General features: G+C 41.7%; 1 protein-coding gene across 4 annotated transcripts in view; it reads right to left on the bottom strand.

The window, feature by feature from the left end:
- HTR2C (5-hydroxytryptamine receptor 2C) overlaps positions 1-23,744 on the bottom strand; it is a 242,885-nt gene that overhangs the window by 215,121 nt on the left and 4,020 nt on the right. The window contains exon 1 of one of the 4 annotated variants that reach the window (XM_026848401.1): positions 3,145-3,177. The exons of the other annotated variants lie outside the window; for them this stretch is intronic. The gene's annotated coding sequence lies outside the window, so the exon portion shown is untranslated. Of the gene's footprint in view, positions 1-3,144; positions 3,178-23,744 lie in introns of those variants that run through there. 4 annotated transcript variants of the gene reach the window in all.

Here is a 23,744-nt window from a genome sequence, read left to right as displayed (position 1 = left end):
CAAGCAAGTGAAGACAGGTATCTGCAAAGGAAGGATAAAACTCGGCCTCAGGATGAGCGTGGGAGAGCCTCCAAACAGCTCCCTGGCGGGTCCTGCCTCTCCTGGGCGGAACGGCAGCCAGAAGCTGCTGATTCCAGCGAGTCTGGGGGGGGAAGTGGAGCAGAAAGTTGTGCAGGTCCTGTGCTATTTCTTTCTCCAAGAAACTGAGCCTGGACCCCTTCACATAGTGATTTCTGAAACAGAAGCTGAGGACATCACATCCCAAAGGGCCAGCTTTTGGTACATGGTTAAAAGGGAAATGATCTTGCAGATGAAGGACCATTAACTTTGGAACATTTCTGATCTGCTGTAGAGATGTTCCCTTAGGATATGAAATGAAATGCAAAAGCGTTTGGGCTGAGAAACAAATAGCTGCCTGTAATTCACTGACTGTCAGGATTATAAACTACGTTTTTATTTTTTTATCAATATCAATGCGGAGTTGGATCGCATTCACAAAACATTCATACACACTTGGTTTCCACTGTCCTTCACACTTACTCTTCCTTACCCTTGAGCAAGACAAATGGAAATTAAGTCTTTTTTAAGTACAAGCACATCACATATTGGGCAACACAATCATGACAAACTGCCCTACTCCTCACATAGAGCACACAGCAGCAGCTTCTCCCTTCTGCTGCATTGATGGATCTGAGGACATCTTTAGGGGCCCCAGGGTCAGAGTCATGCAAGAGGCCATAAATTTACAGCTCTGTATATCTGGCTGTACAATTTGCCACGCGCAGTTGTCCTCCTGACTCCTGTGATATGTATTTCATAAAGAGTAAACTATAGTTTTAATAAAAACTCAACGTCAAGATTACTTTGAGGGGAAAAGTCACCCATTTTTAGAGTTGTTAGCTTAAAATTAACACCTTCCTAGAAAAATGAGCTAATTCCAAGGAAAACAGCGGATACAAAAGTCAGCAGCAAATTCAAAGCTCAGTTTTGTCACCTTTTCAGTGCAGAAATAGCTATTTTATCAATGTCATGAGAATTTGACATTGATGAGTGAGATTTTGACAGGAGACATTTCATGCATTTTTTTGTCTTATAAAGGCACTTTTTTTGTAGTTATAAATAGACTCAAAACCTCAGAAATTATTTCCGTTATTCTGCATCCTTAGCAAGTTGTTGCAAGCGTCTCAGCCCCAGTTATTGCAGCAGACAGTCAGGGAGGCAGTGCCCAGCTCCCCCGGCGGCCATCCCGCACTCCCCATGACACAGCCGGGCTGTCAGTGAATAGCCAGAAATTCAGCTGGTCACAAGGAGGTGGTGTTTATGTTATTTAAAAATGAAACAAGAAATCAATAGCAGTATAACACATCACACCGTATGTCAGTAATTATGTTCCATAACAGCGGATGATTCATTCAAATCAATATAAGAAATTGTTGGAGAGATTATCAATTAGAGAACGACTCGATGAGAATAAAACAATACCAGCAAAACAGTAATGATTCGAGAAATCACATTTTTCTTCACTCTGTAAGGACTGCAGATTAAGGTCCAGACTGTACTGCCTGGGACTGCCCTCTTCAAAGGGCTTTTATCTATTTATAAGAAACGGCCATTTGAACATTGACCATCATACGCTTCCAAAAAATTACAAACCTTCAAGCCTAACAGTATCACACACAGATAATAATGCCACACACACTCGATTAGTCACCTGCAAAACTTTTCTAAGAAAAAGGCTTTGAAAGTAAAGGAATAGAGACATCCTATATCTTTAATGATTAACGTTCATCAAGAAGCCTTTCCTTTTTCAACTGCAAAATACATTCCCTGAAGTAGAAGTACACTCAGCACAGCAAATTTCAGCCCAAAGTGATGACTAAAATTTCTGAATTATGTACTTTCAGGAACAAATCAAACCATATTAGTGACTGATGGTAGGAAGATGTTCTTATTTTCTGACAGTGGAAATACACTCTGTGTTACAGTCCCTTTGACAAAACAGCAGTTGGAAGATCAGCAGCTGCACAAAGACTGCAAGCTAAGAAATGCCTCATGTACTTGGGTAAAAACAAAACATGAAGCACAAGTGGAAGCTGTGGGCTCAGAAAGAACAGAGCATACAATAGAAGGATATTGCATTACACAAACCAGGGGAAATTATCTTGCTCTCTTCTGCAACAGGGACTTCTAAAAGATGCTTTAGTTAGAAAATGTGCACAAAAAATCCGGCAAAAGAATAATACACCTGTGTTAGCACTAAACTAAGTAAACATTTGCATGGTGTCTGCAATACAGATAACCCTAGAAATTAAACACCATATAGCTCTACAGCAGCACCCCACATCCAAAGGATTTCTGTTTGAACTGGAGCTGAAATTTGCTAGGAGTCACATATTATCACACAAACCTTATCTTCCCATAAGGCTAAGACAGCTTTAAAGTAGAAAAAAAAAAAAAAAAGTAGAATTTTGTGAAGAAAAAACCCCAACATTCTGTGTTTTTTGATGCTTCAAACTTTAAATTATAAAAATCTTGTTAAAAACAGATTTTAAGCACAATTGTATAAATGGCTGTTGATCTTTGCAAAAGCTACCATTACCTACTGAAATCTCAGGAAAAAAAAAAAAAAAAGGCAGCTCCCAAGATTTTAGCACAGTAAGTGCAGGCGAACATTAGAAAGAGCTCTTGAGCCTCAAAAGAATTCCCAAACACAACCCCTGCAGTGCACTTGCAACAAATACTTGAGAAAAACCAGCAAGAGTGACAACTGCTATGAAAGAAGGCAAGGTAAGCATAAGGAACAAACATTTGCCGAGGGAAGGGCAGGTGTTATCCAAACGTCATGGAAAGCGTAAGGATGAAAACTGGAAAGGGAAATAACTAAACACCCTTAATAAAACTGCAGCAGACCCCGCTGACCGGTTCATTCACTCGTGCGGCGCAGCCACCACCGCAGCATGGATGCTTTCAGGCACCACGCTGTTGCTCAGGCTGCAGACACATCCCGGATAACCCAGTGGCTGTATTTCAGCCTTACGTTATATAGTGTGCAACTCAAAAATAACAACAATAATAATAATCCATTAATATTTAATTCTGCTCGCTATTTTCTTTTAAATGCCTAGCTCCTTTACTTCCACTTACCTTTTTGGATTGCATCCCCCTCACTCTCTGGAAGCATCTCTGGGGCAGTTTCTCTGCAAAGACCAGTGTAGCTGATTGCACGTTGTTTTCGTTATCTGATGAGCTTCCTTGCTTCTTTATTCCATCTCATTCTCTGCTTAATTTTATTTTATTTTTTTTTAACAGGAGGGGGCACATTAAGACAGTTTAGTTAAATTTATATTATTCTTACTCTTATATTACCCATATACTGTATTTCAACAGACATGTTAGTATTGTTATAAGCATCGTTAAATAGCATCAACCATACAAGGACATTCCAAAGCTTTATTAACGCAAATGAAACATTTTGAAGCAGATCAAGCAGGGTAAAGTACAATTATTATCTTCCAGAAGTACAACTTTGTTTGGCATTAAAATGTCATTCATCTGGATTTTGTGACACTGCCACACTGAGCCACATCCTTTGCTTCTACTGAAGCTTAAGATTTTTAGTGAATTTAAAAATCTCCAAGACAAGAATTCAGCTTATAGCTTCCCAAGGCAAGTCTGCCTTGAAAACATTCTATTTCAAAATCAAAATCACTTTTTGGTTTCAAAAGCATATAATTTACTAACAGTTAAGGGAAATGCAGGACAAACCAATGGCACATGGTGAGGCGATCTGTGTGTATGGAGCTGGAATGAGACCCTTACATGGCTGGTGCTTTCAGCTGAACATGGTATTTACAGAATTGAAAAGTGGAGAGTGCTATGCAAAGGACATCAATACACAGAACATAGATTCCATCTCACCATAATAAATGCTGTATTCAAAAAAAAAGTAGCTGTAAACTCAAAAATTATAAAATCCCATTATTTTCAACATACATAGTGACCTGTAAGTCTGATGACAGTTGTTTAAATGCAAGTAAATTCTGGGAAAAATAAAATCTTTCTGATAAGTTTATACCTATTAAATCTGAAAGTAACATCTAAGATCACTGCAGCTTAAAGCTGTGAAAGGAAAAAAAATTCTTCACTCATCGTCCCTTCACTTAATAAGTACATTTCAAACGGGTTTTTTTAAAAGACATTTTTTACTTTCATAGAATATTTAGCTAAAGATTTGCTCTTGGGAGAAAACATTCATAAGCATCAGCAAGATAATTTTATATATAGTTTAAAACATTATATTTAAAAGCTGCTCCAGCAAAAATATATGCTAAGAAATATCAATTTAAAATAATGGACATTAACAAAAAAGTTTATATCAAACCAGCAAAGAAAAAGAAACCTTTTTAAAATCATTGTGTCCTGGAACAATGCTGCCCAATGGAGTCTGGATCCTTATGGGAATTAACACCTAACAGTGTGATTTTGAAATCATTTTCTCCAAAGTTCACTCACATCAGTGACCGCTAAGTCTTGGCTTTAAGGCCAAGAGTAAAGTCTAAACATTTAATGTGGTCTTGCACATAGTATAACCCAGAAACCTTTAATCAGACTCCTACAGCTACCCTGGAAGTCAGTAATGTGGTGACCTTCAAAACTGATCTATTCCTAAGGACTTCTAGTGATAAAGATCCACTCTGTTCTTAGGTAAGATTTTTTAGGGTTACACTTCTTCCAACACGTATTAGCCTAATTTTAGCTTCCATCTACTGTTTTATATGGTTCCACTTTTGCCTATTAGTTTAAAAAGCCTCCTGTAACCATAAATCTCCCACTGTAGTATTTATACAGTTCTGGTATCATCTTAAACTTACTTTAACTAGACTGAGCCTCTCGTTAAAAACACAGGTTTTACAGACATCCAGTCATTTTCGTAGAACTTTTCAGAACCCTCTACAAACTGCTATAATCCTTTTTTAAAATATGTTCGCATCAGAGTGGGGCTGAATGTCTAGACAGCCATGTCATCAGCAGGGTGCATGGCAGACATAATCCTTCCCCCCACAGGTACACCCAAGAGCTACATTCAGTCGCCCAAAGCCAAAGCTCACATGTGGCTGGGTTTCAGCACGATGCCCGAGTCCCTTTCAACATCACGAGACTCTAAGATCAAATCCTCCCACCCTGCAGATGCAAGCAATATTCTTTGTTCCTAAATGCATGGCCATTGATTTGGCTGCATTAAAATGCATAGGAGACTACATCGATTACAATGGGCTTTGAATCAGACTTCAAAAGAAAATGTGCTGTGAAAAATGGGGCTTTCCAAGGACCAGAAGACAGGCATGTTAAGAGCTTATTCCGATAGCATCCTGCAGCAGGAAATACTTATTGAGGCCAAAATGATAGTCAATGGTAGCTTGCACCAAGACCCAGCAGGAGCGTTCACATCCCAACTGATGAAAGAAGCCATCAGGAGCACTGAGCTGACACCTATCTGTCGACAAGGAATATTTGCACCTGTTAGTACAACCCTCTTTTGGGCTTCCAGTTCTGGCAGAATTCATGCAAAAAGTACATCCTATCTCATCTATTTTAATCAATGCAATAAATTGATGAAAAACAAAACGTCAACACAAAAACGTTGACACGCTACAGAGGGGATGCAGAACAGAGCTGATCTACACTGCTGAGTGGAAAGATTCCATCCCATTACAAAAAGAGAATACACAGCTACAGTTTTACAGAAGAAAAATGGAAAAGAGTTTTACTTGGTCTGTGAAAATAGTTCCAAGGTGCAGAGTTGAGGGCATTTTGCAAGAGTTCCAGTAAAAGGCTACTGTTGTTGCATCATATAAACAGATGATCAGCAAATCCATGACCCGGCCACCTGTGGTGGGTTTGTGTGTGTGTGGTGGGGTTTTGGTAGCAGGGGACAGGGCTATATCAGTGTCCCCCACGAGAAGCTTCTCAAAGCTCCCCCGGCTCCAAGTCAGAGACACCTCTGGCCAGAGAGAGAGACACAAAATTAGCAAGGGTGGCCACGCATCTGTGATAACATACTTAAGAAGGGGAACCTGGGAGGAAGGGTTAGAGTTGTGAGGAGGGGTTTTAAGGGAGACACCTCTGCAAACACCAAGGTCAGAAGGAGAAAAAGCCGGGGGGAGAGGTGCAGCAGAGCAGAGACTCCCCTGCAGCCCGTGGTGAGGGGGCAGCTGTGCCCCTGCACCCATGGAGGTCACCGGTGGAGCAGATGCCCACCTGCAGCCCCTGGAGGACCCCACACTGGAGCAGTTGGCTGCACCTGAAGGAGGCTGGGACTCTGTGGGAAGGCCTCGCTGTTGTAGTTCAGTGTTGGGATCACTTGGGAACGCTGGAGCAGCTTGGGAAGCGCTGCAGCCTGTGGGAGGGACTTATGTCAGAGAAAGTTTATGAAGGACTGTCTCCCATGCGTGGGATCCTGTGCTGATCAGGGGAAGGGTGCGAGGAGTCCTCCCCCTGAGGAAGAAGGAGCAGCAGGACTGACCGCACACCCCACTCCCTACCCACTGCGCCTCTGAGGGAGAGGAGATAGAGAAATCATGAGCAAAGCTGAGCCCAGGAAGAAGGGGCCGGCAGGAGAACCTGTTTTTAAGATGTGGTGATGCTTCTCGCTATCCTACTCTGTTAATTAGCGGTGTTGTTAGTGTTTGAATTAAATTGATGTTCTTTTTCTTCCCTTAATGAGTCTGTCTTTTGCCCATGACCATAACAGGAGATTCATCCCTCTCTGTCCTTATCTCAATTCTGAGCCTTTTGTTGTATTTTCCTCCTTCCCATCCCTGAGTGGGAAGGGGTGAGCGAGCAGCTGCATCATGCTCAATTTTTCTCAGGGTTCAAACCAAGACACCGCCCCACTCCACACTTCAGAAACTCCTGCTGCTCCTAACTGCCAGGCTGCAGGCTTTGGGGGCCCAATTCTGCTATTTGAACATGATCCAAGACCCAATCAAAAATGAGACATCCCCCTCCTTGAGTTCAGGGGGCCCTAAGGCAGCCCTCAGGCTATGGCTGTATGACTGGCAATGCAGAAAGGAGCTTCTGAGCACCAAACTCTTGTGTTCATAAACCAGAGTAGCTTCTGATTTATGTGAAAAAAACTCCTGGTTGGAGGTCCCGGGACCACTTTCCAAGCTGAAGATTTTCTTCTAGGGTTTTTTAAATATAAAGTGACACCCATTTAAAAAGAAAAAAAAAAGTTATAAGAAAAAGAACACAAGGAACACCCGTTCTGCATCTCTGCTGTCCTCCCTCTTCCACCTACTGGCTTTCACTGGCTGAAGAAATTATCTCATCTCTCCTTAGACAAGGCTCCTCCCTTTCTCTGAAGTGTCTGACCTTAGCATCTGTCAGAGCAGACATGCCAAACAAGAATGACCTGAAGCCTTCTCTAGCCTGGCAATTCTTGAACTCCTATGCTATTTACCAGTAAACAAGTAAACTCCTTCAGCTTTTTAAATAGCAATAAATTCTTCACTTCTTCATGTCCTTGGAAATACCATGTACATTCACATCTCTCTCAAAGCAGTAATTGTGCAAGTTAGTAATTCTTAATAATTACAATGAAGATGCCTAGACTATTCCCGGCTACCAAAATTGGAGTCCTTATACAGATGCAAATATCTTATTTTTAGAGAGATGCAGAGCCACATTTTATCTCACAGTCTAATGGCTCTCCTTTAAAGGGCTGCAAATTCTCTGGTGCACTGTGTTTTTGTCCTGCTAATGTGGCACTTACAAAAAGTGGTTATCAATGTAACAGTATCTGTAAAGCTTCACAAAGACAGGAAGGGAAAAACTATTCTTTCAGTCACAGTACTTTTGTCTCTACATCATTAAAGTTAGGTTTTTTTCTGTTACTGATATTCTCCTTCAATGACAACAGGAGTGGGACTGAAAGGAGGATGATAGGGTCAGGAGCAGTTTACATTATGCCAGGGTGCAAGCAGGATGGCAAACACTGATGTTAACCAACCATTCTTATTCATCACAGCACCAGGGACACAAAAATTGCCTGGGTATCTCACAGGCATATTTCCATGCTCAGTTATAGAAATTAACCCCTCACTCCAAGGTACACTTCATGGTTAATCCATTTTTCCTGGAATCAACATATTTTCTGTTTAACATTTTTACTACTGTTGTAAATCTGTCCTTTTCAATATAAACTTTGCAGCCAGGCTTTTACATGTAACCCAAGCACATCCTTTTGATAATGGCAAAATATTCCTCCTTTCCTATGGATATAATTGTTACGGGCACGACAGCTTTAAGAAACACCAGCCAAAGGAAACTCCTCTCCAGGGGTGCAGTAGCTGCCTTCACCAGCTCTTCCAAAGCCTTGCAGGCTCCCACCAAGTTTTGGTGGCCACATAGCCTCTCCTGCTGCCACACTGCCTGCCTGTTAGGACACATAAAAGCAACTGTCCAGAGCTCAGAACGCTCTTTAATGACAGCATTGTTTATGCACCTGACAGTCTTATCATTTGAATTAGGTTGGAGAGTTTCCATGGAAACAAAACATGACACTAAGAAATAAAGCAGAAAACAGATTTGAAAGGAGGGTCCCAGGCTGTAGCCCACTGACAGTCTGGAGGGACTCCAGCACTTGTCACAGCAATGAGAGAGGAAAATAGGGATAAAATAATTCCTTATGAAATGGTATCATCCTGTCACACTTCAGAGCTACTTCATTGGTGATGAGCAGTTTGGGCAACGGTAATGCAACCTGTAACACTGCATAAGCAGCAGTTCCAGACATGTAACAGGCAACGGAGGCAGCACTGCTCCAAGCTCAGTCACAGTCAGTGGGGACTCACAGCCCTTTAATGTGAGATTCAAACATCTTGGAAACAAGCTTTGATCTGCAGATTCAAATGCTAGGATTTCCAACTTATGCATGATGAACACTGTCCTGCATGGTACATGAGCCATGATCTCGGATGTCCTGCTGACAGCCTAATGAGAAAGTGGGTCTTCTCAGGCTGCATGTCCCAGACAAGGAAGCATGGTAACCCTTGCTGTTGAAGAACTGGCCTTTTCTTACTAGCCACCGATCCGAGGTATAACCACAAGATGTCTGGTAATCACCAACAGCCACTTTCATCATTTGCTCTTTCACCACAGAGCCAGAATTCTTATCTCTGCCCAAATACTCCATTCAGTCAGAGGAAAAGGATCACTGAAATGCAGCAGTTGAGAGAAATGTTGAAATCTTAATGACATCATTACAGCCAAAAGCAAGTGAAGAACCATCATCTTTCTTTTCAAAAACACCCACCACCTGAAAACTATTTCCAGAACAAGCTACACTTTGTTAAGACTAACCTCATTGCAGTCTGGATGGAAAAATGGGAGCTCCAGCCTGTTTTTTGCTAGAAACCCTGTGCCTAAGGCATAAGGAACACAGCACCAGTGCCAGTGAAACTGTCTTCCTCAGCTCTAAGCAATGTCACCATGGGACAGAGCTGAACAGACTCCTGCTCCTCCCCAGCTCGCTGAACACCGATATCACGCTGGCAGGGTGCAACACTGTGCTAAAGTCCTTAAGCTAGCTGCAAAAAAGCTATTTTCAAACCAGCATAGCTCACGGTTGCCTGGGGATTGTGGCTTGACTCCTGAAAGCTTCATAGCCATGGAGATCTTCACACTCTTCTGCATCCTGAACAAAGATGGGGCACAATCTGTCTGTTATTCAGATAGCAGACACAGAACTCAAGAATCAGGATCACAGAATGGTTTGGGTTGGAAGGAACCTCAAGACCATCTAGTTCCAACCCCCTGCCACGGGCAGGGACACCTTCCACTAGCCCAGGTTGCTCCAAGCCCCGTCCAACCTGGCCTTGAACCCTGCCAGGGAGGGGGCAGCCACAGCTTCTCTGGGCAGCCTGTGCCAGGGCCTCACCACTCCTACAGTAAAGAGTTTCTTCATTATATCTAATCTAAATCTAACCTCTTTCAGTTTAAAGCCATTACTCTAATTCTATCACTACACTCCTTGATAAAGAATCTTCCCTGTAGCCCCCTTTAAGTACAGGGAGAACACTATAAGGTCTCCCCAGAGCCTTCTCTTCTCCAGGTTGAACAACTTCAATTCTCTCAGCCTGTCTTCATAAGGAAAATGCTTCAGCCCCTCATGGCCTCCTCTGGACCCACTCAAGCAGGTCTATGTCCTTCTTAGACTGGGGGCCCCAAAGCTGGACACAGCACTGCAAGGGGGGGTCTCATGAGAGCAGAGTAGAGGGGGAGAACCACCTCCCTTGACCTGCTGGCCACACTTCTGATGCAGCCCAGGCTGCGGTTGTCTTTCTGGGCTGGGAGTGCACACTGCTGGCTCAGAGTCAGTTTTCCATCCACCGATACCCCCAGGTCCTTCTCCACAGGGCTGCTCTCGATCCACTCATCACCCAGCCTGGATTTGTGCTTGGGATTGCCCCGACCCATGTGCAGGACCTTGCCCTTGCCCTTGTTGAACTCCATGAGGTTTGCACAGGCCCACCTCTCCAGCCTGTCCAGGTCCCTCCAGATGGCACATCCCTTCCCTCCAACGTGTCGACCGCACCACAGGGCTTGGTGTTGTTGGCAAACTGGCTGAGGGTGCCTCGATCCCACTGTCCATGTCACCAACAAAGATGTTAAACAGCGCTGGACCCAACACCGACCCCTGAGGAACGTCACTCGTCACCGCTCTCCACTTGGACATCGAGCTGTTGACTGCAACTCTGAGTGTGACCATCCAGCCAATTCCTTACCCACTGAGTGGTCCATCTGTCAAATCCATGTCCCTCCAATTTAGAGATAAGGATGTTGTGCAGGACATGGTCAAATGCATTGCACAAGTCCAGGCAGATGACATCAGTTGCTCTTCCCTTATCCACCAATGCTGCAACCCTGTTGTAGGTGGCCACCAAATTTGTTCAGGCACAATTTGCCATTTATGAAGCCATGTTGGCTGTCACCAATCACATCCTTATTTTCCATGTCCTGTAGCCTAGTTTCTAGGAGGACCTGCTCCATGATCTTGCCAGGCACAGAGGTGAGACTGACTGGCCTGTAATTCCCTGGGTCTTCCTTTTTTCTCTTTTTAAAAATGGGGTTGTGTTTCCCCTTTTCCAGTCAGTGAGAACTTCACTGGACAGCCATGACTCCTCAAATATGATGGATAGTGGCTCAGCCACTTCATCCACCAGTTCCCTCAGGACCCACAGGTGCACCTCATCAGGTCCCATGGACTTGTGCACCTTCAGGTTCCTTGGATGGTCTCGAACCTGATCTTCTCCTACAGTGGGTGGTTCTTCCTTCTCCCAGTCCCTGCCTTTACCTTTTAAGACTTGGGTGGTGTGGCTGGAGCACTTGCTGGTAAAAACTGAGGCAAAAAAGTTGTTGAGTACCAGAGCCTTCTTCATAGCTCATGTAACCAAGTCTCCACTTGAGAGAGTGGAGGGCCCACAATTTCCCTAGTTTTCCTTTTACCACTTATGTACCTATTGAAGCTTTTCTTGATGCCCTTAATGTCCCTGGGACAGATTTAATTCTATCAGGGCTTTGGCTTTCCTAACCTGATCCCTGGCTGCTTGAACAATTTCTCTGTATTCAGAAGTCAGCACAAGATTTTTCTTAGAAGTCTGATAAAGAACAATAAGCTCAAATAGCAAGAGAGAAGAAGGTCTTGACTTCAGATTCATTCCACCTACAGTAAAACTCTCACTTGAATGGTTATATGTACTGTTTTCTTTCATTTATTTGACAAGTTACTGCTCTTTGTGCAACCAATTCTTATTCAAAAATAACAACAGTTTTCAGGAATACTTGTGCAAGACACTACACTCTTAACTTCTGAGCTCTTCCTAACTTCTTACTCTAGTGGTAGAGACATATGACCATGACTCAAAGGCTAGGGATGATGGTTCTTGCAGGAGAAGTCTAGACTGCTATCCAGGAAACTCGGTTATTTCTCAGCTCTGCTGAGATGCTCATCCTAGACATCAGGCTTCAATGCTTTGCATGCCTCAGTTATCCAATGGTAAAACAAGATCAAAGACAGCAAACTCCCTGAGGCATGTCAAGAGGACAAGCTCTTGGAGATAGCTTTCCATGTAGTCATCCTTGACCCTTCTCATCCTCTTTGATTCTAAACCCTTTTATCTGGATATGGTATTTAGCATAACAAGGGATGTCACAGTGCTATAAAATAAGAGTAAAAACAATAAAATCAAAGTCATACTTCATCCCACTAGATTTCTTCATAAATATCTGTTAACATATCCTACAGTAATTACTGGATTTTCAATTCTGTTTTGAACTGGAACAGTGCATTCCAGTTTAACACTCACTTCCACTTCTGCTAATGCCACCTGCACCATCACATACCCCAGCCCAGGCTTCCACCTGCACCATCTCTCCACCTGCACCATCAGTTTCCCATCTTTGGTCCAGCCAGCACTGACAGTCACATGTTGAGGATAATTTACACCATTTACATCAGGCAAGTCACACTGAAGGGAGTTCACCACATCCTCAGATAACAGTTGCCTCCCTTTCAAGACAAGCAACAGTACGGTGAGGACAAAGAAGACACTTCCTTGTTTAGGAAGCACCACCCACAGGGGGTCCAAATCCAAGAAACTTGCATGGCTAGAAGGTCAAGGGCCAGCACTGAGCATGCCCCTGAGCATCCTATAGTAGCTCACAATATTGTAAGCTCAGATTATATTTGAACAAGTACCACATCCTTGTTTAAGAGATGCATGAATTATTGATGATGTTCAGGAGCCCTATTAAACTGTCTAGTGGGCCAGCAAGAACATTCAGTAGTTCAAATGCATCAAAATGCATAATAAAGCTTTCTATTTTGAAGTTTGGCCGTTAGAGAAAAGAACCCTGGCAAATATATAATTTTGTGTAATTTCACTTGGATGCTCACTGTAATAGCCGTAGTATTTATGACACTATGAGTCATACCCATACACTCCTCAGATAGCAAAGACACCATTATCCACATTATTTAAAATCAGAGTCCTTATGCAGGAAAATATTCTACTAAAGGCAAGGCCTGCTTATTTGCCTTAAACTATAGGCTTAGTCTATAAATATGTACTATTTCTGTACATACATCTGTGTCAGCCATGAAATACCTATAAATAAGTGTTATAAAAGGAAAATGTCAACATTATGAGAAACACCTTCTAGTAATTCTTTAGATCCTGCCTATAAAATTGAGAATTCATTTAAATTGCCTTCTTATTATGAGCACAGACAAACCCTTGTCATGCAATAATTAAATCATAAAATAAAACCTCTCAGAAAAAAAAAAAAGACTATTGCACATTCAGAACATGATAGTCAGTCTCATCCTGCCAGCATTTGTGTGTTTCATTGAGTGCAATCAGGAGACAGAAAACAAAGCTATCATCTTTATTTTGAACGTACGGCAGAGTCAGATAGAGCTGTTTTGAGGAACATTTTCAGTAAGTTTGAGACAAAAAGCAATATTTCTTCATTCAGCTCTGGCAGGTATTCAGCTGCAAACTCAAGAAGTTCCTGCACTGAGGGTCAGCCCCTCTCTTTCCTTCCTCCTCTTCACATAATTCATAGGAGACCGCGGCTCCTGAGGACATAACCCCTTGCTGATTGTCAACACAGTTTTCACAGCTATCAGGGACCTTTCTGGGTAAGACACTGCACACAGCTTCTAGGATTTCACACATTTATTCAATACTGTTAATAATCACACAGTGTAAACCTGGACAGTAAAATATTTATTCTGAAAGACTCGCTGTCTTGATTTAAGGATTCCTTCAGTAGCTTGGGACTCACAGTCCACCTCAGCCACTGCAGTTACAGCGTTTAACAGAATGTGGCTGTTAGGTAAATACTGCATAGTTTTTATTCACTAAGTTCACATACAACTTCCCTTTTTAATATCCTTCCCTCCTTGCTTGCAATCACCATCCTCATAAAAGTCACTAACTTGGGAAAATGTTTATTCTGGAGATATTATACTCTATGACAAACCTCAGAGATTGCACAGAAATGAATCATATCATCCAAAAAGTCAACCCTTTGCAGAGCTCTGTCATGAGCCATAACAGCCCCAAACTCCAGGAAACAGATTACAGAATCTGTAAACACTAAGCACTCAAAAAGTTTTCTGATAGCCAAAGAGCTGTTAACAAACAGGTAATTTAGCCTCAGAAGTCATTAAAAATCTAATGCATTTCCAGAATTGCATATACCCCAACACTGCCATTTCAATGGATTTCTATATAGCAGTACAGCAACAGCTATTATAAAAGATGGGAGCAACAACTCCAGGCAGTAATTTGTCCTTGGATCTTCATCTTTTCCAGAGTTAGCACCTACATTGGAGCAAAACAAGAAGGGGATAACAGGGCCTCTTGTCCAAAAGGAGCTACCTCTTCCTATCATCTTTAAAAAAAAAAAAAAAAAAAAAAAAAAAAAAAAAAAATCTATCATCCTGACTGAACTGAAGTATATCAGAAAATTATATCAAGATTTTCAAGCTTGACCTCTTAGCTACCCATCTTCAAAGAAACCATTGCCATTACAACACAAATCCAGCCCCTTAGGATGCTTTTCATACTATTAGGAAGTCTAGTGTTCAGTTTAAGTATTTTCTCATTTTTCCTCAATCAGCCAGAAGCAAAAAAGAAGTCCCTGAGCAACATATAACAAAAGAGAAAATTCTATCTATCTCAACATGTACAGTTTTATCCCAGAAATCTCAAAACAAAAATCAGAGGTGGATGCACTTCTATAATTATTATTCACAAAATGTTTCTAGCGAGTTTTTTTGCTCGTCTCTGGGAGATGCAGTCTTCTGCATCAATGTAAGACAACGTTGTAAACCCTCCTGCAAACTCTGTAGAGGGTTCTGAATTCATCATTGCTTGGGGCAGTGATGTCGCTGATAGTCATCCTCTGATCGAAATTATATTCTGGAATCCATGGCCCAGGACCCTGCCTAGACATGAAAACCTTGACGCAGCTCTACAGCAACAGTATTTAGAGAGTAAGAAAGGGTTGGGGGTTGGTTTTTTCGTTTGTTTATTCCAGATATACTGAGTCTTTCATTTGGATTCTGGATTTAGTTCTTCCCTCAGACACAGCTAATAACCAGATGACAAACAGAGCATTAAAGCTTCATGACTAGCTAAGCTTGTAAAGCCTTAATAAGAGATTCTTTGGACAGCATGGTAGAGATGTGTTAGAAAGCATTACACAAAAACTTAAGTGTTTGTCTTACAGTTATGGCAGGTCCCTTCACTTCTCCTGGCTTCATCCCTCTCATGAGGGACTCAGGAAAGTGAAATCTGTGAACACTAAACAGATAACACATTGCCAAGATAGGCACAGATACCAGCTCAGTTCTCCATCATGCCATTTTACATATGCCAGTGCTACAGCCGAGGGATGTTTGTAAGGGACCTCACTGGCTATACTGCTCAGGAAAGTTCATTCAGCAAAACACGTGCCCACGTGCCATCTGACAGGCAGCAGGCTAGAAGGAAATACACAGAGGAACCCGAGACCTGCCACCAGCATCATTAGTTCAGTTGCATGGCATGAAACAAAAGTGTTGTGGTTTTTTTTTTTTCTTTTTTTTTTTTTTTCACCCCTGCAAAATGCCAGCACTGTGGGAAGAAATAAACACCCTGCAAGATCGGTGCAGTCATTTTATACTGCTCTGCAAGTCACTATGCAACAGTTAGATGTCAATGTGTTGATCTGATTTTCGTATTCATCAGTGAAGTATGAATTTCCTAATACATTGTAAAAGCAGCAATATCAAAAATGTGAAAATACCTGTAAACATTAAAGAGCTGTATTTAAAAATTTCAAAAACTCAGGCACTTAAACTCTATACCCTAAGAAAGAGTGGTGATGCTAAGGAGTCTACTGTAGAAACAACACCCTAAAGTTTGCATAGACTTAAAAATGCCAGGTTAAAAAAAAAGAAATCCAAAATATGTGATTCCAGTTATGAAACAAAAATGCTCCTCGATCTGCTTATCCATGACCAGGTGTCTTCTCATGGCCTGGGACAATGACAGAAGTGGCCCTCACCCTGCCACACACTCATAATCATATGCATTTACTGAAGAGTTCACATGGCAGGGAAACAAAAAAAAATAATTAAAAAAAAAAAATAAATTCGCTGCAAGACATCTTCTCCTGTTAAGACATACATTAAAAAACCCTGTTACCTTTGAAACTGTATTTTCTGAGATGTGAGGAGAGATAGAAAAGGAGTCACATGAGCCCAAGCAGCCCAAACATCAACAAAAGGGACCCCTGTGAGCTCATGGAGCTCACTGCTTCAGCAGGGAGGGAGGGAAATAGCACAGTATCCACATCTACTCTTTCCCAATGCACAGGAGATCTCGCTGAAATGCTGCAGGAAGGTACAGTATCCGCCTTGCCACAGCTGAAAGACCAAAGGGAAAACCATACCTTATGCCCTGCAACTCTTCAGAAAATTGATGGGAGGCCCAAGATGAATCAAGGTTCTCCAGCCTACTTTGACAGACTAAATCAACACAAACTATACAAAACAAGTTGGAGAAATAAAAAGAGAACTATCATAAAACTTAAGCCAGCAGCAGCCAGGGACAAAGTTTAAATCTCCAGTTAATAGCATCTATTACTTTCAGGGCTCACCACAGACTAAAACATTTCATCTCTTCTTGGAAAAAAATACTGCTGCTCAGGCTGAAAAAGGGACCTCATCCAGCCCTCCCATGGGCTGATACCGTCGATATAGCAACCTTTTATCATGACTGTGCTCTAATCCACATTCCAATACTTAAAATGTTAAAAAATGCACACTTTTAATATATATAAAGGTGTACTTAATAAGACTTGTTTGTTCTAATATTTACACCATGACTGGAAGGCATCTGCAATGTAAGATGGAAGCAATAACTTGAATCCAACAAAATTTGTTTGCACATAGCACAAGGTTATCACTTCAGCAAAGGATTTTACAGTATAATGTCCACACCAACAGTGAATAACCTTTAGAGAAATAAAGGGCAGGGGCAATAAACTCCCATCCCACACAGGTAGAATGGTTTTCTATTACCTTTCAACGTATTTATGATTTGGTTTAATATAAAGTTAGGAGGTTTCTTTTTGCCACATTTATTTTTATTCGGGTTTTAGAAAGAGTTTAATTCTTTTCTAGGCACCATATCAGCATTAACAGTCAATTAAAGTAATATCCCACTTAACATGCCATTGCTGTTCAGCCTAACTTGAAACATGGTCTGACTTGGCAGTATGATGAGCAGTTAGCTCCCTGTACTTTCTGTTGTGGTTAGGGATTATCTGCTGGACCACATTTACATACATTAGATAAGCGCAGGTGTCCCTAGTGCTAAAATACCTGCAAAACATTCTTTTAAGAACAGAATGAGTCAACCCAACGTAAAAATTAGTCTAAACGTTCATAAATAATCATGGCATCTTCATTTTGAAGAAAGCCAACTTTTAAGCATCTAAGGCTTGAATAGTATTAAGACTTCCAAGATAAATAATCTACAGACCCAATGGAGCACATATTTTATTTAAATTAGCATTACACCTAAGAGCTTTAGCACATATTTTCTTCTCAGGCAGTCCTTACTACTTTGTTTCGTATCACCCCTAAATAACACTGTCACTAGCTAAATGAATAGAGTGTGCTATACTTACAGATGATTTATCAGAACTAAAACATGTATCAGTAGGCATATTTCTACCCTGAGTTTCTAGATACAGTTCCCTTTGGCATTAAAGGAATTATGTGCCTTTCTACCCTGAATTTATAACAAGTAATGTACATATGCACACACACCCAAGATGTGGCACACACAACTTTGCACAAAGTTGGAAACCTCCATCTGAGAAAAGCGCACTGCATGCTTCACCCTGTTCTCCTGAACATCCCCTAAAGCCACTGCTAAGATCACTTGACCCAGCTCATTATAGGCATCGCTCTGCTTCTGGAAGGAGAGGGAAAAAAACCAGACAGGAAGAATAATGTCCAATCTCATTCACAATCACATGGAATGCATTGAAGCAGTTAGAGCTGTAGGGACTCAGGGACTTACCTCTATAAACCCTTACCCTTACTGATGAGGTCAAACAGTGAAAAGCTGGTTACTGAAGGCCAGTGATGTTAATAAAGTGCCTCTGTCTTCCCATTGGGTTTTTTTTATATATTATCCTAAGGAAGTTCCAAGGATTTCTCAAAAAATTTTGCAGATATTAATGAACAAAGCAAAAACTACAAAAGAAAATAAATCATAGGAAGAAAATACGAGTCTGAAATAAAATGATTCTAACAGGAAAGCTGACCATCAGCTAAGAATAAATCAAACCATAGTAAGTGTGGTGGCTGCTAGAGTAGTGATGGTAACAGAGGAAGTGCACAACTGAAGAACTAGTAATTAGAGGTCTAACACCTGCAACATCACTCCTCTGATTTAGCTGCTCAGTGCCCTGGATAATATATTCTACTTAGTAATAGGGGTATTTTTAAATGCAACTTCAAACCTAGCATTTTAAAAAATTCAAATCTATTTTTCTACTTGCTTCACACAGTTCAGACAGACCTTGTTTCAGATTTAAAGAAATACTGGAGGAGTTTTCAGAAAACAGATAATCTGGCAATAAAGACTGAACCCCAAAGTAACCATGAAGAAGCAGACAGAAAAATGCTCCCAGACCCCCCACATGCATCCTCCTACAACCCTGGCTGCTGTAACACGCCCCAGTGTCACACCACAGCAAAGTCCACATCTTAGTAACCTTCAGAGCCTCCCACGTGCTGTGTGTGAAGCCCTGCATCTCCAAATTACTGATCAAGAAGAGCAGTTGTGCAGCTTGGGGCCAGTCACCTGGTCACCATGTGCATCCTGGTAGCGCTCCTGGGCTGCCCTGCCATGGGGCAAGCAGCACAGACATCTGTAACCTCTCTGCAGATGAGAGATAGTGATTTGGGTCTCTCCCTCCCCTATGTGGCCATGATTTTCACAGAATTTTTTGCAACATCACGCTTCCAGCTATGTCAGCTTGTGTTACAACTAGCCAGAGCTTCAAAGCTACAGAAATCGTGTCAGGCAGCACGATCATATAATGGCTCAGAACCAAACGCAAGGACTTCTCCCTTCATCTTGCCACACTGCAGTCATGTCCCCAAGGAGCCTCCAAGGGAAAGAAACACAAGCTCCTACTCAATCAGGTGCGAGGAGCCCTGCAGACGAACCCCAGGACTGTCTCGGAAACAAGCACAGCGCTGCTGTGGGTTTCTGTGCTAATCAAAGAGATGCCAGGCAAGGAGAGGGCAGCGCTTTTGGAGAGAGACAGTTACACAAGAAAATTTGCCATCTTGTAAACCTATCCATTCCTCACCCACATGGTTTTAGGCATTATATCCCCCCACTGGGCTGTGCTTAAACACATTCACAACACAGTCAGGCATACATGATACTGATCACTGCTGGCAGGATATATTAGGGTTATTATATTCTCACCCTGTTTCTTATATTATTCTCTAAGCATCTGCTATTTGCCACTGTTGGAGACAGGATACCAGGCTGTCAGTAATTGTTATGTCAAGGAAACAAATGGACTATTCACGAAAAAACTGTGAAAAAATGATGGCAAAAAGAGAAAAAAGTAATCAAGGTGGAATCATAGAGTCCTGGAGATAAGGACGAGGGGTTCTAAATGAATAAAAAATACCAGGGTGAGCACTGAGAGAATGGGTAGTAGAAAGCAACACCACAGCGATCAGAGGAGAAAAGGTTTTACTTCATATTCGTGCTGGAAGGGAAGTATCTCGAGGGAAGAGCAATGGGAAAAGATGATCCGCTAAGAAAAAGACCCAGATGCCAGCAACGTCGGGTGAGGAGCTGAACAGGAGTTTTTGATGGACCACAAAGGGATATATCACTCCAGCAATTGTAAGTGGTCAAGATGGTTATCCAGTCTGGACATGAGGCCCCAGAGCAACATCACAGAGCAATTGCTAAAAGACTAAGGAATGAAAAGTAAGTAATTAAATTAAACACCAGCAGGAAACCCAAAACCAACAAAAAGTATGGGGAAACAGAAGAGTGCTCAAACACCAAATCTGTAATTTGCTTTATCTTTGTCATGGGTGATTTTACAAATACTTCAACAGCAACAGAAATCTGTTCTGTCTCTCCTGGAAAACATCACCCAATGGCCATTGGGAAGCAGAAAGCAGTAGAGATAATTGTGACTGCAGGGAACCCTATATCTGCATGTGATGGGAACCTCAATCAGTCCTCTCGGATAATCCTGAAATGATTTTTAATACACATAAGGTGGAGGGGGGGGTAGCAACTGTGCCAGCATTGCTGGCAAATAGCTCAGTGTCATACCACATACTGACTGTATGAATCTCGTTACATGATATTACTACAGAACACTTCAAAAATCACTGGTAGTCGACATGATGTAGTTTTAATGAGGAACCACCACTAAATGGAAGTGAACGGAAGAATGAACTGGGCTTACAGAGGCAAATTTCTCAGTCCAATGTAGCTCAGAACTGGCTTAAGTGATAAATACCACCAAACTCAGATCACTACAGCCAAACAACTCCATCCCCTTCACACTCTTGGCCCTGTCAAAGACCAGACAATGTAAAACATGAAAACACAGGTCTACTTGTCTAGGATCAAAGAATACAGTGATCTACACCATTTACAGAGGGGTGAACTGTATGTTGGAAATCAGAGACTTAAAAATATATACGAGAGTCAGGGCAGATAAATGGTCCCAGGGCCATGCTGGAACTACAGGATCTAATGACACACTTGGATGTTTGAGGAGAGGCAATTTTGTCCAAGGTTAGAAAGGTGATGTTGTTTCTACCTATAGTGTCAGAATATTAGTAGAATGCCATGTTCTACTGTCCCAGAATAGCCACCTCTGATGTCCATGGCTCAAAGATGCTGAAAAACTGGAAGAGAAATACATAGAATTTAAGGGCCTGAAAACAGATTGTGTGGAAAGAGTTTAAATTATATGATCACTTTAGCAAAAAAAAACCCTATGTCGACAATGATTTGTCCACATCATGGGAAATTATTTCCATTACTAGCAGGCTCCTTAATTAAGCAGACAAAGGAAGAAGAAGATTCAACTTATGGAGACAGAAAATAAACTCAGATTGGTTGGACTTTTTTTTTTAAATCACCGGAAGTAATTACTCACCAAAACAACTACCCTCAGGACACCTCTGAGTCCCAGTTATCTGCACTCCTTAAATCTGAATATGATTCTGAAAAGACATGGAGAAATTTTCTATATCCTGTGTAGCAGGAGTCAGACAACATGATCTTAACAATCACGTTTGTCTTACAGAACCAAGGACTGCTAGACAGTTACGTGCCATATTCACACCACAATGCTCAGACTTACATGTTTACATGAGGTTTTATATTTGCACAGAATTTTAGAGAACAGAGAAGGTGATGATTAACTTTTAAAAATTGGTAAGTTATCAAGACAAGAGATCTCTTTGATACAGATATATTCACATTCATTCCAGCATTCAGCTATGATTTTATTGTCATAAGCCAAGCATATAATACTGCTACCATAAAATCTAAAAATACAGGCTTTTCCAAATAGAGCCTATATTAAAATTAAGCCATAACTGTAAGAGTTTCAGTAGACCTACAATAGCCCCCATTAGAACCATCAAAATTACAGTCTTTCAGATAACAATGTCCACAATAACTGTTTGCAAACCACTATATACATTAAACTATGGATAATTAATATGCTTCTGCAATCTTTTTATTTTTTCCTTTGCAAGCAATAGCAGTTATAAAATCATACATGTCTGCCCAGAGCTTCCTAAATGTTGCATATGCTGAAAAAGAACGGAGCTAGGCATTCATGGTCAAATGCTGCAAGTCTTGGCATGAAAACACGCTCCTGAATTCTACATTTTGGCTGAAACAAGACAGCTGGGCAAATCCCAAATATGAAATGTTTTATGGAACAAATCTCATACTATTGGTCTTCTCTCTGCAGTAGTAACTCCCTGCAGACAACCAAGATGGTGGGAAAGTGAGCAGAAGCAGGAGATGCTCAAAGCCCACTGACACAAACATGTATCATCCACATCAGTCTCTACACTGACACAGATTTTTTCCCACTTCAATTTCACCATAAAGCCTGGAACATATAAGTCTGGAAGATTTTATTGCTCTTTAACGAGGGGGGAGGTGTGTGCGGTGGAGCACAACTTGAAATACTGATCAGAGAAACTGTGTTTACAATCAAGTAGCAATACCAAGTCCCAGTGAGCAGAAACATAAGGGCTACCTGCTGGTGAGATGCTCTGTGGCAAACAGCAGCACATACTTCACAGCCACACTCAATAACATGGGTTGACAAAGCAACTCAAGTTCAGTAAGGCAGAGGGAAACCTGCAGGGTTGGATCCTCCACCATGCCTCGCATTTGCACCAAAGCCCTCAGAGGAGCCTGGGGCAGCCCAGGTGGAGCTGAGCAGTTTGCTGGATGAGGACTGAACCCAGCTGCTGTTGCTTGGTGGGGTTCATCTCATGTAGTGCTGCAGCCACCGCCACCCCCCCGTGCCAGTTACACAGGCTCCATCTGCACGACTTAGAGAGGACTGGGCATTTCTAGCCTGCTATTTATCTCATCTTACTGTAGATTCCTGAAGTAGAGCTAGCGGCTCCCTCAGAGTGTCTTCTTCCTCTGCTGTGAAGAAAGTCTAAACAATGAACTCCAGCATAAATGTTTGCAGTGTCAGATTAACGCCTTTCTGTCTTTCGGTGCCAGGTAATTATAGACATAATGACCAGTGAGATCTTTCCAAATGTCACCAGCTCAGAAATAAAGCTGAGACAGAGCAGGGAGACCAACTTACCACTGCTTGAGTTGGAACTCAAATTAATTATTTGTTACCTAATATCTGTAGAAAAAAAAAAAAAGCCAAAATACCAAAAGTTGGTCTGAAAGGAACCAGGTTACCAGAACCTCACAGTATCTGTCCTGCTGCCCAAGAGACTGAAGCGATGATCAATGTGTGTCCTTACTGGAGATCAAACCAGTTGAAGTTCTGTTCAACCTGAGTTAACAAACTGTGGACCAAGGGTAGAAACATTTTGGTGACAGTGGGGCTACCTGTGTCATGTCCACTATTACCTCGCTCACAAATAAGGTGCAATTTCTGTGTGCAACAGCTTCCCAGCGCTACCTGCTCCCTTACCTCTTGTGCAAAAACCACAGAATTCATACAATGTTTATAGCAAGGAAAGAGTATTTTAGTGATGGGAGAGGTGATGTCATTTTTCTAACGTTTGTTGACTTATGGCTGGAATAAGCAATTCAACAGCTGAGGAATGTATCATTTCTATTCATGCTGCATTACGCAGAAGTGCACGCATTACAATTCATGTCTTCAGAACAAAGGTAGCAAGATCCTTGGACACATGCCACTGCTGCTCTGTAGTAAAATTACAGTCCCTTGAACATTTTATGATCTCTGATGATTATAGCATTTGCATTGGGCTGATGGTTCGAATTAATCTGATTTTCAAAAGTTACAGCATTTAATTAGGATTAGTAATAAAAATTATAGCATTCAAAACAAAAAGTATAATGACAGCATCTGCCCTGAAACAGGGCGGG

The sequence above is a fragment of the Athene cunicularia genome (assembly GCF_003259725.1).
Source record: "Athene cunicularia isolate RWA chromosome 4 unlocalized genomic scaffold, athCun1 chr4_part3, whole genome shotgun sequence".
Lineage (NCBI taxonomy): Eukaryota > Metazoa > Chordata > Aves > Strigiformes > Strigidae > Athene > Athene cunicularia.
Note: the sequence above shows the minus strand (reverse complement) of the source record. Positions and strands in the feature narration are given on the sequence as shown.